This window comes from Plectropomus leopardus, chromosome 21 (assembly GCF_008729295.1).
Source record: "Plectropomus leopardus isolate mb chromosome 21, YSFRI_Pleo_2.0, whole genome shotgun sequence".
In the NCBI taxonomy this organism is placed as follows: domain Eukaryota; kingdom Metazoa; phylum Chordata; class Actinopteri; order Perciformes; family Serranidae; genus Plectropomus; species Plectropomus leopardus.
In genome coordinates, this window is record NC_056483.1 from 21,137,643 (window position 1) to 21,152,836 (window position 15,194).

General features: G+C 40.0%; 1 protein-coding gene across 2 annotated transcripts in view; it reads right to left on the bottom strand.

Annotated features, from left to right (window-relative positions):
• Window positions 1–15,194, bottom strand: part of znf438 (zinc finger protein 438) — a 63,370-nt gene that overhangs the window by 22,932 nt on the left and 25,244 nt on the right. The window lies entirely within an intron of this gene.

The window sequence follows — 15,194 nt, forward strand, 5'->3', positions numbered from 1 at the left end:
GATCTGTCTGCATCAAGGTATAAAGAGAAACATGGTGCGGCGACAAAGTACATACAGCGGCGACAAGATTTGCACACTAGCGCAGCTCTGCATGGCCTGTTTCACAAGCGCACACACACACACACAAACACACACACAATCTACAGAGTCTCTCATGCGCCCCCTCGCTCCCTCTAAATGCCTGTCGCTTTGGCCCTCCATTAAGCGGAGCGAGCGCTCGTTTAGCCAGTGTCTTGGCAGTTGGGGACGCAGGCTGCCCACTCAGTCAGATCCAGCCGTATTAAATAAATAAGGAGCGCTCTTCTGTGTAAATTATTCATTTAACACGCCTTATCCTCTTCCAACAACCTTGTTAGAGCAACTCAGGAGTGGAGAGGGGGCGAGCGCGGGGGGCAAAGCGGGGGAAGAGGCAGACACCGCGGCTCATGTGCGACTCAGCAGAACCTGTGGTGCATCTCTAAGCTCTCTGGGCGTTCAGTCGTAGGGGGCCTAATTCGCCCTGACACCTCCTTTGTTTCAGGGAGAAAAGAGCCGCATACACACAGCTACACATTTGCCCACATGCACACACACTTGAGCACACACTGACATGCACGAACTTGGAGAGAAAGAGCACAAGAGAGGAATTTTTAGTGCATATTCATAGAATAATCATTCTAGTTGTCTGGATAAATTATTGAGAAACGGGAGTCCAGGACACGCCATGCTGGAATGCAGGAGCTGTGTTTTTTTTTTTTGTGCTGCCTGAACTCAAATCAGACAACACAGCAAGTCATCCACTCTAAACAAGCTGATTCTAATGAGCCAGGATGGGGACGCATAGGAAAATGTTTACTGCGAGGACGACAACTGTTCTGGATATTAACCTTGAGGACAAATGCACCGAGCACCTTTGTATAATGTCAGTGACATCTCTGCCGGAATGTAACTGTATTCATTTATCCATCTCTATTATTCATGGCCTCACAAAGAAAACATTCATTCAAGGTGAATTAGGGTGTACAATAATTTAAATCATTCTAACATTATGCACATACATACAACTGCTATTTAAATATGAGGATGACACTTAAGGGCAACTCTTTTTTTTTAACCCTGCACAGTCAGAAACTAAACTGCATTCAAATAAAACTGAATTCCTAATAATTGAAAACTCCATCTGGTTGTGATTAAATACTTCAGTTAGTACACTTGTAGTACTCTGCGTGCACGGAAGATTTGACAGTTGTTCTTCTTTTGCTTAGCAAACTGCAACCAGGTGGAGCAATATTGCAAACATTTAACAAACAATTGTCACTCAAAAAATATATGCTTGCTATCTACTGGTTTGCCCACTTGACTATTTGTTGCAAAAAATATGAACGTATTTTCACGATACATGTCTGAATTCATGAATGTCCATACTTGATAGTGGCTGGCTCTATCACCAGCCTATCTACCAAGTGCATGACTGCTACCGCATTTTACCAATACCAACAACTTGTCAAACACCTGACTACAAATCTAGTACTAAAATCTTCTACAGTGAAGATTATAATTTAACATCCATAAACATCAAACTTAAGCTTTTGGAACTTTTTCCCTCAGCAGCCGTTTTGTTAAGTTTGAGTCGCGAGACTGGATAATTGATCAACTGATCTGATTAGAGCAGATCAGATCGATGGATGAGAGGAGCAGCTGCTTATGAGTGAAAACAAACTTTTAGATCCATTGCAATGAATGGTAAAGTTTTATTTTAACTGCCCCTGACGTTCTGCTGCTCCATCTGTGCCCAGAGTACGCTCAGCTCTGCGAAAGTGCAGAGTAATGAATAACTGAATGGTATTCCAACAGCACTCCTAATTACCGGTCCAGATCCTAAAGTAGAAAAACAAAATGCGTTGGCAAATGTTTTAATTGTGACGGGCTGGCACAAGTAAATGAAGATGTAGACAAACCCTGCAGGTGCAACCGAACAAACAAACTGATGATCAATATCTAACAACAGAATGGCAATAGCGAAAAATACACATGAATATCTGCACAATGCTTTGGTGCTCATGGCAGTAGTCAGACAACATTTCACAAGTCTAAAATGTGTTTGCGCACCCCCCCTTCTGCTCAGCAGGCAAAATGGCGATCGTTGAGGGTGATGTGTCTGTGCTCAACTCAACATTCTACACTCAGCTTTGTATATGTCGAGTGCACCATCTGTGCACCTACACATAGTGCACTGAAGTTTACTGTAATGTTATTGTGAACACATTTGTGCACTTAAATTATCAAGTATAAGTACAAAAGTATCAAATTTGAGAAACAGCATAAGTAAGTACACTTCAAAGTATACTGTATTCCATTCCAGGCATGAGAAGGAATTAAATGCAAAAGCAGTCACTCCTGTGATCGTGTAGAACAGGAAAGGTAGTTTGTAGAAAAGGACACAATCCAGCTAGACTTCAGACAGCTCTGAGTGCAAACCGAAACATTTCCAAATACAGAGCAAATGGCTCAAACACATCTCAATCAGAATGAAAATTTCAATGGTAACTTTGCAAATAGTCCCAGGCTCAACCCAGGCCAGAGTGAGCACGCTCTCTCTCTCTCTCTCTCTCTCAGAGTCGGACTGCACTGTTCAGCCCCAGAGCGGGAGGTTGTTATGTCAACTCTGACAGTGCTCATTACCAGCCTCTACGCTCTGAATTGGAGTTAACAGGCTTTGGCCCAGGCAGAGGCCAGCTAGACCCGACTGGTACAATGGGATCAGTGTGTGTGTGTGCGTGTGCACATGTTCTGAGAGTTAATCACAAAACGCTCTTTCATTTCTAAATCACATCCCGGGGCCACTGTACATTACAGAGGCACGGATACACAATGTACATTGACATCTACTGCTTATTTTCATTTTCACTCGCAAACTCCTCCATATGAGGGCTGATCACAGCATCCTGCTGCCAGAAAGCTTCTGTTTGAGTTTGTGCATGTGCCACCGTGCAGTGTTTCATCACGTCTCTCAGTGAGTGATGTTGGGATTAGCTCCAAGAGTTTGCACATTGGAGAACGCAGCTTACAGTGATTATACAGTTTATATGAATCAAAATACGAATTGCTGTTAAAATAATTTGCTCTCTTTACAGTGTTTATTTTGGATCTTTACATACACAACAACATATGAGGACATGTTTTAAAACTACAGTAATTCTATTGTTTTTACTTGTACAGGTGAAGCACCTGTGGTTGAAGCCACGCTCATCAAGCCGGTTGATAATGCCCAGTCACGTACTCTGATGCCCCCTGAGTGGGCTGTTGGTGAGGGAAAAAGCAGAAGAATTGGCAGCGAGCCTGGAAGAGGACAATTTTAAAGTTTCCATAGGCTGGTCTGAGCGATTTAATAAGAGAGAGAACACTGAGTTTACAAAACTGCACAAGGAGGCTGCCGAGGCCGAAACAGTGTCACCCAACAAATGTCTTGAGAATCAGCTGGGACAGATGACACAAAAATACACAAAGGAAAACAGTGCAATGTCGAAAAAAGTATACTTTCAAGTAGCTTACAGTAATTTAAAAAGAGTTTGAAACAGCAGTACAGTGTATTTTGAAACAATCATTCAAATTCAGTAAATAGCAAAGCTGTCCATTATATTAATTTATATTCATGTAACAACACATATATGAATGTCAATTAGATGGTAATCTGCATGAGGAATATACAAAAAGAAAAAAATCTGTTATAACAATCATGCACTTATCCAGATGAATTTGAGTAAGATGTCTCCACTGTAACTCTACTACCAGAACCATACTTTGTTATTCTCATAATGTAATTTGATGTGGCACTAACAAACATGCAAGTTATTAATAACATAATTTTTAAATACTGCACGTCCTTTTGTAAAAGCTCTCTTAAGGTATCACAGCTCCAAAAATGTATCTTCAGGCAGATTGAAAACTGAATGCCACTATAAGAAGTTGTACTCATATTTGATTGTTTTTGGGTATTCACAGCTTCTATTGAGGCTTTTCGAATGAAGCTTCAGCTGTCGGTCATCATATTTTATATCCCATTTTATCATCACCCTAAAACAACATATAAAATCTTCAAACATAATTCCCAATCTGTGTAAAGTGATTCGTGTGATTAATCACTCAATTTAATATTAAATCAGCTTGCCTTAATGAATAAATGTAATTTATTGTGCTGTTGTGGTGTATTGTGGTTGGTACTAGACCTGCTGCTAAACCCAGCTAGCGTTTAGTGTACTCAAGGCAAATACCATACTGAAAACAGAACTGAGGGAGTTTTGCAAACACACTGGCGATCACAGAGGTCCTCAAAGGAGGTTGACTTGCATACTAACCAAGCAGCAACCTCCAAGGCTGAAAAATGAAGCCAACTCAGAAGAGCAAAAAACTGCAGTCAATCCCCACAGACCTCTATATTAAAATGCCCAACTTTACAGAAGAAATAAACATGTTTACAGCCTGGTAAAAAAAAACTGTTTTGGTCTCTAGAGCTAATTTTAACATTAATGAAAACTGTCCGGGGGTGACCTGTTCTATAACTCACACCTTTACAATTTATTAAGGCCCAGAGTTATACATATTTAAGGGCAGTGCCACTTGAGTGATGGGTTATCTGCAACACCAGTCTATGAGTTAGATCCAGCCCTTACTTTTCCACAGCTCTACCCTCTCGTCCAAATATGGGCTCTTCTGGCTCAAAAAATCCAAGATGGCAATGGCTGAAATGACCAATTTGAGACGTAGCTATGTCCATTATTCGTAGTCTATGATAAGAACATAGGGCTGTGTTGAAGCGAGCGTAAAAGGCTACTTTCTGCTGTGCGCCTCCATTGTGGAGCCCTTGCAGGTGACACTCGCCCTGCCTGCAACTGTGCAGAAACACAGAGCTCAAACAGATGATTAGACACACAACAAAAAGACAGAATGTTGACTTGCCACAAACGCCACCTAATCCTAAATACAAAAAAGACGAGGAGATGGTATTTGATTCCAAGTCTTCTGGTGATCATTCACCAGTGGTCATCCACGATCAGACCATAACACAGATGGACTACAGATACCTGGGCATCCACAAAGACAACGATCTGGTGTAGAAGGCCTGTGTGGAAATAATCTGTCCCAAAGTACAGCAGAGGCTGCACATCCAGAGAGGGCTCAGAACCTTTGGTGTGACCCCGTAAGTGCAGCCCCTTTTCTATCACACTGGAATGGAAAACCTGTTTCACTACAGGATCTCTGCCTGGTTTGGTAACTTTACAGTAGAGCCAAAGGTCCAAATCCAAAGATTAACACTGACAGCTATGAAGATTATGAAAAGCCGTCAACAAAGCCGTCTTTGAATAAATCATAATCAGATAGGCAAAAAAAAAAAAAAAAAAATTTCAGATCCAACTCATGCTCTTCACCCCAAATATCAGCTGCTCACCTCAGGCAGACAGTACAGAGTCCGTCTAAGCAGACAAAGCCAATTCAAAAACTCCTTAATCCAATTGTCCATTTAAGTCCTCAACAACACCCAGGCTAATCTCAGACTATTGACTAATATTGTTTTTCAGTGCCAATACAGATATTGATAACTCGTAGTTAATGAGACCAATAACTGATATTTGGAGCTGATCAGTATTTACAATAAAACTGAAAACCTTTCTGTCAAAATTTTTAATATGGAATATGACAAACTCCAACACAAAACTTTGATTAAGTACCTTCAGTAAATGTTTAATAAAAACTGAAATTTTCAACATCGTGTGCAGCAAGTTCCTAGCAACTTTTTTCTTTTTTATAAAGTCAAATGAAAAATTAAATGAAAAATGAATAAATAAAAATAGCTCCCTGAGTTTTTACAAAGTAAAAGTTCCTCCCATGCCTACATTTTCTTAGCACTTTTTAATTAATTGATTTTTTGGTGACAATAAAATTACATTACAATTACATTACAATAAAATGCCGATACAGATAAATGGCAAAATGCTAAATATCGGCCCCATTAATCAGCCAGGTCGATAATCTGTTGAGCCCTAGTTGTAACGTGTTTATTTTTCATGATGGGCATTTGCAATTGATGGATAAATGTATTGTTGTTTTCCTGTTGTATTTTACTATATATAAATATATATATATATATAATATATATATATATATATATATATATATATATATATATATATATATATATATATATATATATATATATATATATATATATATATATATATATATAATATATATATATATATATATATATATATATATATATATATATATATATATATATATATATATATATATATATATATATATATATATAGTTGGTTTTTATTGTTTTTTATACTACTGACACTAAGGTTGAAGGGAAATTTCCCACTGGGACAATGAAGTCTATCTAATCTAGTCTAATTTAGAACATCGACTTCATGAATAATCTTTTAAGGTCCAAACTATTTGCCCTTGACAGGTAATTACAATACTTAAATACTTATTATAGCAACAAAGAAAGCTTGTATGCGATTGGCTGTGGCAGTTACATGACGCTGTAATATTGTTAACAGAAGTTAAAGAGAACAGTAACATTAAGCTGTTTATCTCTGTGGACAGAATGTAACTGTCACAGTCTAATGTCTGGTCTCCAGCTGCTATCAGGTGTCCCCCCACCCCTCCTCTCTCAGTCCAGTAACCGCCTCACAATGTCAATGATTACACATGTGATTAAAGCTTTCCACTTCAAACGAGCTTGATGTTTACACAGGCCCTGATATGGCGGATGGGATAAAGAGCAGGTAGATCGCTGTGTTTGTGTCGGTGTGCGCCCGTGTTTGTTTCTTTGTCTAGATGGGAGGATGAATGTTATTACGCCCAGGCTCTGTGGACATACAATCATAATGATACACCAAATGCCATTCTGCATATTACAGCTGCATCTTCCTTACGCTGCTCCTCTTACACCTACGTAGGCCTATATACATTCAAAAAGAGTTCAGGTTTTAGGCAGAGGCAGAGATAGATCTATTTCTTCGAAGCTTATTAAGAACGTTGGTGGTTTTGCAACAAGGACTGGAAAAAATATTACGAAACCTTTTTAAAGTCCAATTTCCATGTCCGTGTTTTGTTGGACAAAAGATCTTCTAATGTCTTAGCAACAGTTTATTGACTAGTCCTATTGCATGTCTAAGTCTGTCCTTTACATTACTTTATAAACAAGCTTCTTTTTCCATAGATTTTTTTAAATCTTTTGGCAGAATGAGAAGGACAAAAGTGTGAGGTGTCCCACACTGCTGCAGCACTGCAACCTAAATTAGCCCGGACCACATGAAAAGCTGTCGTCTCTATTCCAGGCCGGGGCGGGAAAATTACAGCCCTGCTCTCTCTACTCTAGCATTAAACCTCAATTAGTGCACAACTACACCGATGATGTCATCACCGAGGGACCCAAGAGCCCTGAAAATAAGGGGTGCTTTGCTTTACAGCGTTAGCTCTCGCAACCGAACCACCTCAAACTTTCAGGTCCTCTCTGAGCGGCTCGGCAGCGGAGAAAAGCTGTTTATTTTATCCAGCTGGCAAGAAATAAGGTGATGTTCTTTTGACTCGGCCTGAAAAAACAAAAAAGCACAAGAAGCCGTGGCAGGGTTCGGCTAAATTTACCAAGAATTTTAATCCTGAGTCGTGACTGGAGATTTCCCAAGAGTGGAGAGGTCAGTGAGGTAGGACAAGAAAAACTCCTGTTTGACCTCCAGTGACCTGGCAGGAGACAGAGGAGGAGGAAGAAGAGGAGGAGGAGGGAGGAGGAGGGTGACGGGGCCTGGCTCCTGTCCAAACACTCACAGAGAGTTTCTACTGCCCATTCCTCAGAAAACCACTTCTATTACACAACTAACTCACATAATCATATGCTGAGGAGGTTTCACTGGTTGCTGTAGACACTGAGCTAAAACTGGACATTCCCATTTTACTACAGCTTGGGTCTCATGTTCGCAAAATTGGCATTTTGACCAAAACATGGCTCTAAATGAATATTAAAATTGTTTTTAACCATTTGAAACCTGAGAGTAAATCGGCTTGATTTCTTACAAAAAAATGGTAACAGACAACAACACAACAACAAACAACAAGAAAAAACAACAAGTGCAAAAAAAAAAAAAATGATATATATATATATATATATATATAAAATATATATATATAAAATATATATATATATTTGATTTCTTACAAAAAATGGTAAGAGACAAACACAAGACAAACAACAAGAAAATGACCTCAGAAAAGTGCAAAAATATATATATATATTTATTTTTCTTTTTTTCTGTAACATAATTTTATACCCATAATTAAGAGAACTAAAAATATAGTTTTCTGGGAATTTTTTCCTCATTTTTTGATCATATCTAATATCTCACCTGGCTAATTTTCAGATAGTGTCCTTGTCACCTTTTTCTTTTATTTTTTTTGTGGCACATTTCTTGCCATGTTGCTCATTATGTTTTCTCCTGTTTTTTTTTGTGTTTTTTTTTAAGAAATTTAAGAAAACAAATTATCTTGGGTTTCAGAGGTTTGAACAAAAAAAACTGATGTCAATCCAGGTGTTAAAGGGGTTAAAGTCATCTGTCTGCACTGAGGAAACCAAGAAATGAGACAAGCATAGTGAAAGACATGGTGTTGTCATTTTTGGTCATATGTCAAATGCAGTAAAGCAGAAGATATGGCATTCCATTACTTCAACATCTGCTGATACAGAATAATGCCGGCCTTACACCAAATGACTTTTCAAGCAATTTAACTGCTGCAGATGATGAAATGAAATGTCCAATGTCGTAACAAAATCCCAAGACTTTCGTCTCAGTTGGTGTGTGACTCTGTCACCACGATGACTTGGTGTGAGGTGGTCATAAAACTTGGTCCAAGCTGTCTTAGGTCAGTCTTTTTCTCAACAATATCAAACATGTTTAATGTTATCCTAGGTTGTCTTGGCTCCTGCAAATAGTGTAATTCAATGACGTGAACACTGTCAACAACCAACAACACTGTGAGGCCAAACAGCCACTTTTCTCACCGTCGAAAGAACCTGAACCCCACTGAATCCGCTCATTCTACAAAGTCCAAGTCGACTGATTTGTCCAGTGTTATGACAAGAAACAGCAGTTTCTCTGCTAAAAAAAATTACTTTTAAGTGCCACAGGGGGACTAAATTGATCAATCAGTGCGACCAGAGGGCCTTATGCTGTTGTCAAGCTGGGCCCCAGAACCAATGAGGAGCTACTAGAACAATGGTTTAGCATTAGACAAGACAGACACTGCAACTGAAGTTGTTCTAAATCAATACACAGAAGAAATGTCTTCTCATCGGCGTTGACACTGTAGCTTGTTTTATGTCACTCTGCTCTACTCTAAATCCCTTGTAAAACAGGTATATTGGCATGGCTACATAACTGTGTGGACCTAAAATTGCTTGAGATTCAAGCAGACATGTTGGTCTATAGCGATTGGCCAGGTAAAATCAAATCCTCTCCCATGGAAATTGGTTTGAGTGGATGCAGTGTCAAACTGAATATGCAAACATTTTAACAAGTTGACTTGACTATTCTGCCTGATATAAGGTAAATATCTAATAGTTACATGAAACATTTTACAACTGTATAAAGCATTATTACATGTATTGAAGAGAAGTAGTGTTACCCATAGGCTTGGGTAGTGTTGTAGTATTATGGTATACAAGGGTATTTAGAAATCCCAAAAGGTATATTTTTCATAAATACAGATACTCCTCTTTCTATTAAACTCATTAAATGTAGTGCACAGCATGCACCACCAGAGCTCAGTCTCTGGTCTCTACTGGTAGAACAAGCAGCTGAGCTAAAAGACACCTAGTGGTAGAGGGATAAGTTACAGGACTGTAAACAGCTGGCGGACAGCAGGCAGAGAGAGATGGTGGGAATTAACTTGGAAAATTAAGGCTTTATTTCAGACTGGAGCAATTGATTGTTGAAACAGTGGACTTACTAACTAGATTAAGAACAATAACAACCAAGACTTATACCCAGTGAAATATCAGGAAGGTATGAAGGTATGAAATATTACATACTGTGCAAGCCTAGTTAGGAATCTATTTTGGTACCAGTCATGTTAATTGTGGCAAAACTTGCTAGTTTACACCCTGTTGTATCATCTGAAAGCTTATATTTCTTGCCTTGTGAGTGATGTTACTGTGTTCCCAGATCTCCCACAATGACTGACTGCAATGAGGGCCAAAAATACTAAAATAAGACCCAAGATGTAATGAACCTGGATTATCCTTTAACTGTGCTCTAGGATGCCAACAGAAACATTAAAGCTTGGACGCAGCACTCTCTGGTTATTGTAGTCTACTGTAGTCCCTCTTGCTGCAGGGTCACTGTTCCTTCATGTCGTACAAAGGAGGGAGCGACTTGAACACAGCTCAGCATGGGAACGCTCCCAGGCACCACCTCGTACCTTTCTCCTCTTTGTAACACAGTGAGCCGCTCCCTACACTGTGAATTATGCATCGCAGCTTCCAGCAACTTCTCACCAGTTGTTCAAGCAAGCTGCCCAAGGACCACGAGTCCTCTTCGGTGCACCTCCACCTGAAGACGGATCGCTCTCACATCTTCAAAGAGAAGTCAATCACGCCATAGATTGTTAGTACCACCCAGTGGGTTTACAAAACTTTTACTCGCTCTCTCAAAGGTGCAGAGAAAGGGGATGGGGCCCACATTTCTCAGAAAGTGGAACAGGATTTTTTTTTTTTAGAGCTCCGACAAAAACTTCGAGCAGAGGGGGGTGGGGGCGGCTGTGGTGGGGGGGTTTGAGATCAAAAGCCTGCAAGTTCCTGGCGAGCGGACCCAATCAGCCGAGAGGGCCAAGGAGAGGAGGAGAGACAAGCGCTTCCCTTTTAAATTGATCCCACTGAGACCCTCAAGGTTCCCCTCGCAGGACTCGCAGAAAAGCGATAAAAATCTGGCCCTGTGGATCTGACGAGGAACTGGGAGGGGAGAAGGCGAAGAAGAAAGACGGTTTCGGGGGGAGAGGCACAGAAAGAACAGAGGGGAACTGTGAGGGGGAGAGGAGCTATACGAGGCAGATCAAGGGGAGATGAGGGAGACGAGAGGGGTGGGCTCGTTCTCCGAGGGTGCATCCAGGCGTCGTTGTGTGCCAGCAAAGAGCCAGCACGGGGACGACCGCTGCTATCAGCTATCAAACCCGTGTTACACCTCTGATGATGAGCTCAACGAAACAACCGAGGGTGTATCTTTATTTTGCCCAGGTCCTGGCAGCTCAAACGTTGGATGGTTTCGCACTGGCCTGAGATCAGACTCTGGACGAGGCCGGTGTCGTTATCCACAGCATGTTGGGGCCTCAAAGGAACAAGCGCTATCAGAGCAACCCAGAGACCCCGCAGCCTGCCAGACACACCGCAGACCTGCCCAGCCACCAACAGGAACACACAATAAGGTGGTGTGTGTGTGAGTGTGTGTTCGCGCCAATTCAATGGATGTGTTTAACGGTACAATACGAAGTCATTATCAGCAGGTCCATAGTCATCAGAAGAGGAAAAAAATTGACAAAAAATTCACTTGTTCTATTAAAAGTGATGAGCCAAGCCAAACGAGCAAATGATTATCTTCAAATGAGATGGAATCTAAACTGTATTATTTCTTTTTAATCGCTTTCAGCAGAGATCCATAGCTTTCTCATGACTTTTCAAAACACGGCTGAACCATTTCCATAAACTAAAAATTTCATTTCCTTCTAACGTTGTTTGTCTCTTTCTGAACATGCTGAAGGGGTAAACAGCCTGGTTTCCACTATGGTTAAGCTGTGACAACAAAATGTAGGCAAATAACTAAAAAACATTTAGTATGCAGAATGTGTTTAAAGTATATTCTCATATTTCTGCAAAAGGGCCAATAAATCCCAGATATTATTGGCATTTTGTGAATTTCCCTGTATAGAAAACACTTAATATCACAATATATTTCATAAATTAACACCAACGCAGAGACCAGAGCTCTCTATGAGTTCTTTTCCTTCTGCAGCGGTTTAAGCGGGGTGGATAATTGATCTGTCAATCAATTCAGAGCTGATCAGATCAACGGATGAGAGGAGCAGTTGCTGCAAGTGCCAACTTTTAGACCTCGCAGCACAGACAGGGTTCACTTTCAATTCACAACACGGTCCACTGCTTTGTCTGTGCCCTGAGTACGCTGCGCTCCACGAGTTCCATGCATTGCATAACCAAACGGTTATATTTCAACAGCGCTCCTAATGAACAGTCCAGTTTCAAAAATAGAAAATCTATTTGTGGCAGCAGATGTTTTAATCATGGCAGGCCGCCACAAATCAATGAATGTGAGGGAATTTTATTTAAAAAAAATTACAATAAAAAATAAACAGATTTTCACTGGGAATTTATTTTTGTACTCTGAAACTACATAGGGTGCCAGAGTTTTTTTTTTTAAAGAATAACAATAGAGCTTAATTTAAAAGAAAAAGTAAAAAAGGCAGATCCTCCTGACCACTTGACAGAGCCCTGAACCACTTAGCCCTGAATCACTCCAAATCTTAGAAATGCCCCTACATACACCTGTCCTATGTGAGGCTGCTGCGAATGGATTTGCTTCTTGACCGAGATGAGTAAGGACAACAAATGTCAAAAAATTGAAAACAAGGAATTAATTTATTATATATATCGATAAATATAATCAGTGTTTGTTTATTAACTGGCCCTTGGACTGCTGTCATTTTGTAAAAATAACCCCCAGCCAAAGCAAGTTGATTGTCCCTTGTTAAGAAGGTCAAAGGTCAATGATAGTTTTTGTCTTTAGCCTGTCATAGCCGTGCTTGGCAGGTATGTCACTGCAAGGCCTTGCTGGTACAAACATGTGAGGTCTGTTCACAGCTCAGGGCTGTATGTTGTTAAGCTGGATCAGGTACGTGTGAGACAATGAAAAAAGATTAAGGTTTGAGTGATGGAGCCATGTGTTTGATAGCTTATCAGCTGCTTATTCACACTGTGTGTGGATGTGTTTATAGCACTGTGAGACTGGCTTTCACAACTCTGAAACTTGATCATGGGATTGCAATCATTTCATAATCTGTCCAAATGATGGCGAGAAAAAAAAAACATTACAAGATAAGTTACCATAATGTGTGTTTGCATGTATTGGATTTGCCAAAACAGGCATATTGCCTGATGATGTTTTGTTGGCCCTCAAGCTCAGAATATACTCAGAAGAACTGGTTCATAAATGTGTCATTCAACTATGTCAAGGGAAAAGCTGGCTGTCACAGAAACTTGATGATAATGTTATTATGATGATGTTAAATCAGGGCTTGAAATTCCACATGCGCTTCCACAATAGTGCATGTAAATTTAAGCCAAGCACATTATTCTTTGCTCTACATGCAACTGTGCAAGTAACTGTTCAGGGCTGCCAACCCTCATGCATTAACAGTGAGACTTGAGCAACTGACACCTTTCACATGCAGACTTTTCACAGGCTTCACTGTCACAGAAAGCTTTTGTATCACTCAATTTACAATAAAACATTCAAGCATTCATTCATTCATTCATTCATTCACATTCAAGCAGTCAAGTTAGCAGTCTGGCCACAGCCATGACGGAAGTGCATAAAAAGAGCTACAAATAAACCAAATGGTGTAGTGTATAAATCACAAACAAAAAATCAGTGCAAGTAAAGACAAAAACTGATGCACGTAATTCCCAAAGTTACATGCACCAGTGCATGTACACAGATTTTTTTTTGAGATCTGTAAATGAATGTCAGCCCAGCTAATTTGGACAGCAGAAATGTGTCAGCCACAATCGTTAAGCGTTTCTGTTGGAGTTATAGGCCTACTTGCACCTTTATATCCATATGCACTATTCAGTGCATCAAGACTACAAACAGAAAAAACTCTGAGCGAGTTGGGTAGGCAGTGCAATGCAGTCTGTGCTTAGATGGCAGACTCTGATTGCTTAGAACAGCTACAAACACTTTTACATTGAGATATAGCCAGACACATTTTGCAAACTTGCTGGTTTCAAGCATACTGAGCCTGTGAGAGGGAGCGAGGAGGAGGCATGGGACAGAGGTGAAATCAGAGGGAGCTAGAACAGGCAGTGTTCCTCAACACCTCAGATACTGTGAGGGAAGGGGAGTAAAGGAAATAATTTAAAAATATATTCCTTTTGCATCGCAGCACTTTAACTATAATGATCCGAATGTCTAGATATTAACCCTTTGCAACCTTGATCAACATCATTTTATTTGTGCTGTCTTCAGACGCCTTTCACAAGGTATTTAATCTTTTAAAACATGACGTGAAGGGGCAATGGCCAACAAGAAACATCTCAAGTTGTGAGAAATGAGTAAAAGGTGACAGGAAAATGACCTGAGAATTTGTTTTTACAAAGGTGGGAGGATTATTAGAATATAAAACAATAATAATATTATGAATTAAAATAAATATATTTGTTTGGATGATTTTCTTTTTTGTTTTTGTTTTTTTAATTTATCTAAATGTCTTGCTTATTTTTGAGCCATGTCTTGTTAACTTTCTCAATGCCTTTTCCTCATTTGTTTTTGTTAGAAATAAAGGGTTAAACTAGTGAATGAAGAGTTATTATTATTACTATTATTATTATTATTAGACACACTGGTAGGAGGAATTCTTAGCTCCTTGACTCTTGCAGGCTAAAATTAGTCAACCTTGCTGATGGATAGCCAGCGCTGAGCATGAATAACTTACAGCCTCATAAATAAGCAGATCTGTACTAATACCATTAAAGTAACCCTGGGGCTGACACGCCCCCTTATCCCCGTGCACCACCTGCACCAACCCCCCCTCCTCTCTCTGTGACAAACACCCTGAGATCACACAACTATTCAACATCAATATTTTGACATTTCATTCAGCTGACTCTCCAGACAGAGCCATTTATTTAACTAGCTGAATAAAAAAAAAAAAAAGGCTGGAGAGTTACGTGACCGGGGCTCAGTTGCCACAGGTAACCTTTTTGGAGGGACTTAGTGTGGCAAATTGATTGCCGAGAGCGCAGACTCATCATGAGTGCTAATTTTCAGGAGCAGCGCACGGCGGAGCGGGGAAATAAGAGGCTCTATTTATAACAGAGGGAAACAGGAGAGGGGATTAGCTTGTCATTAGAATAAAGAGCGCAG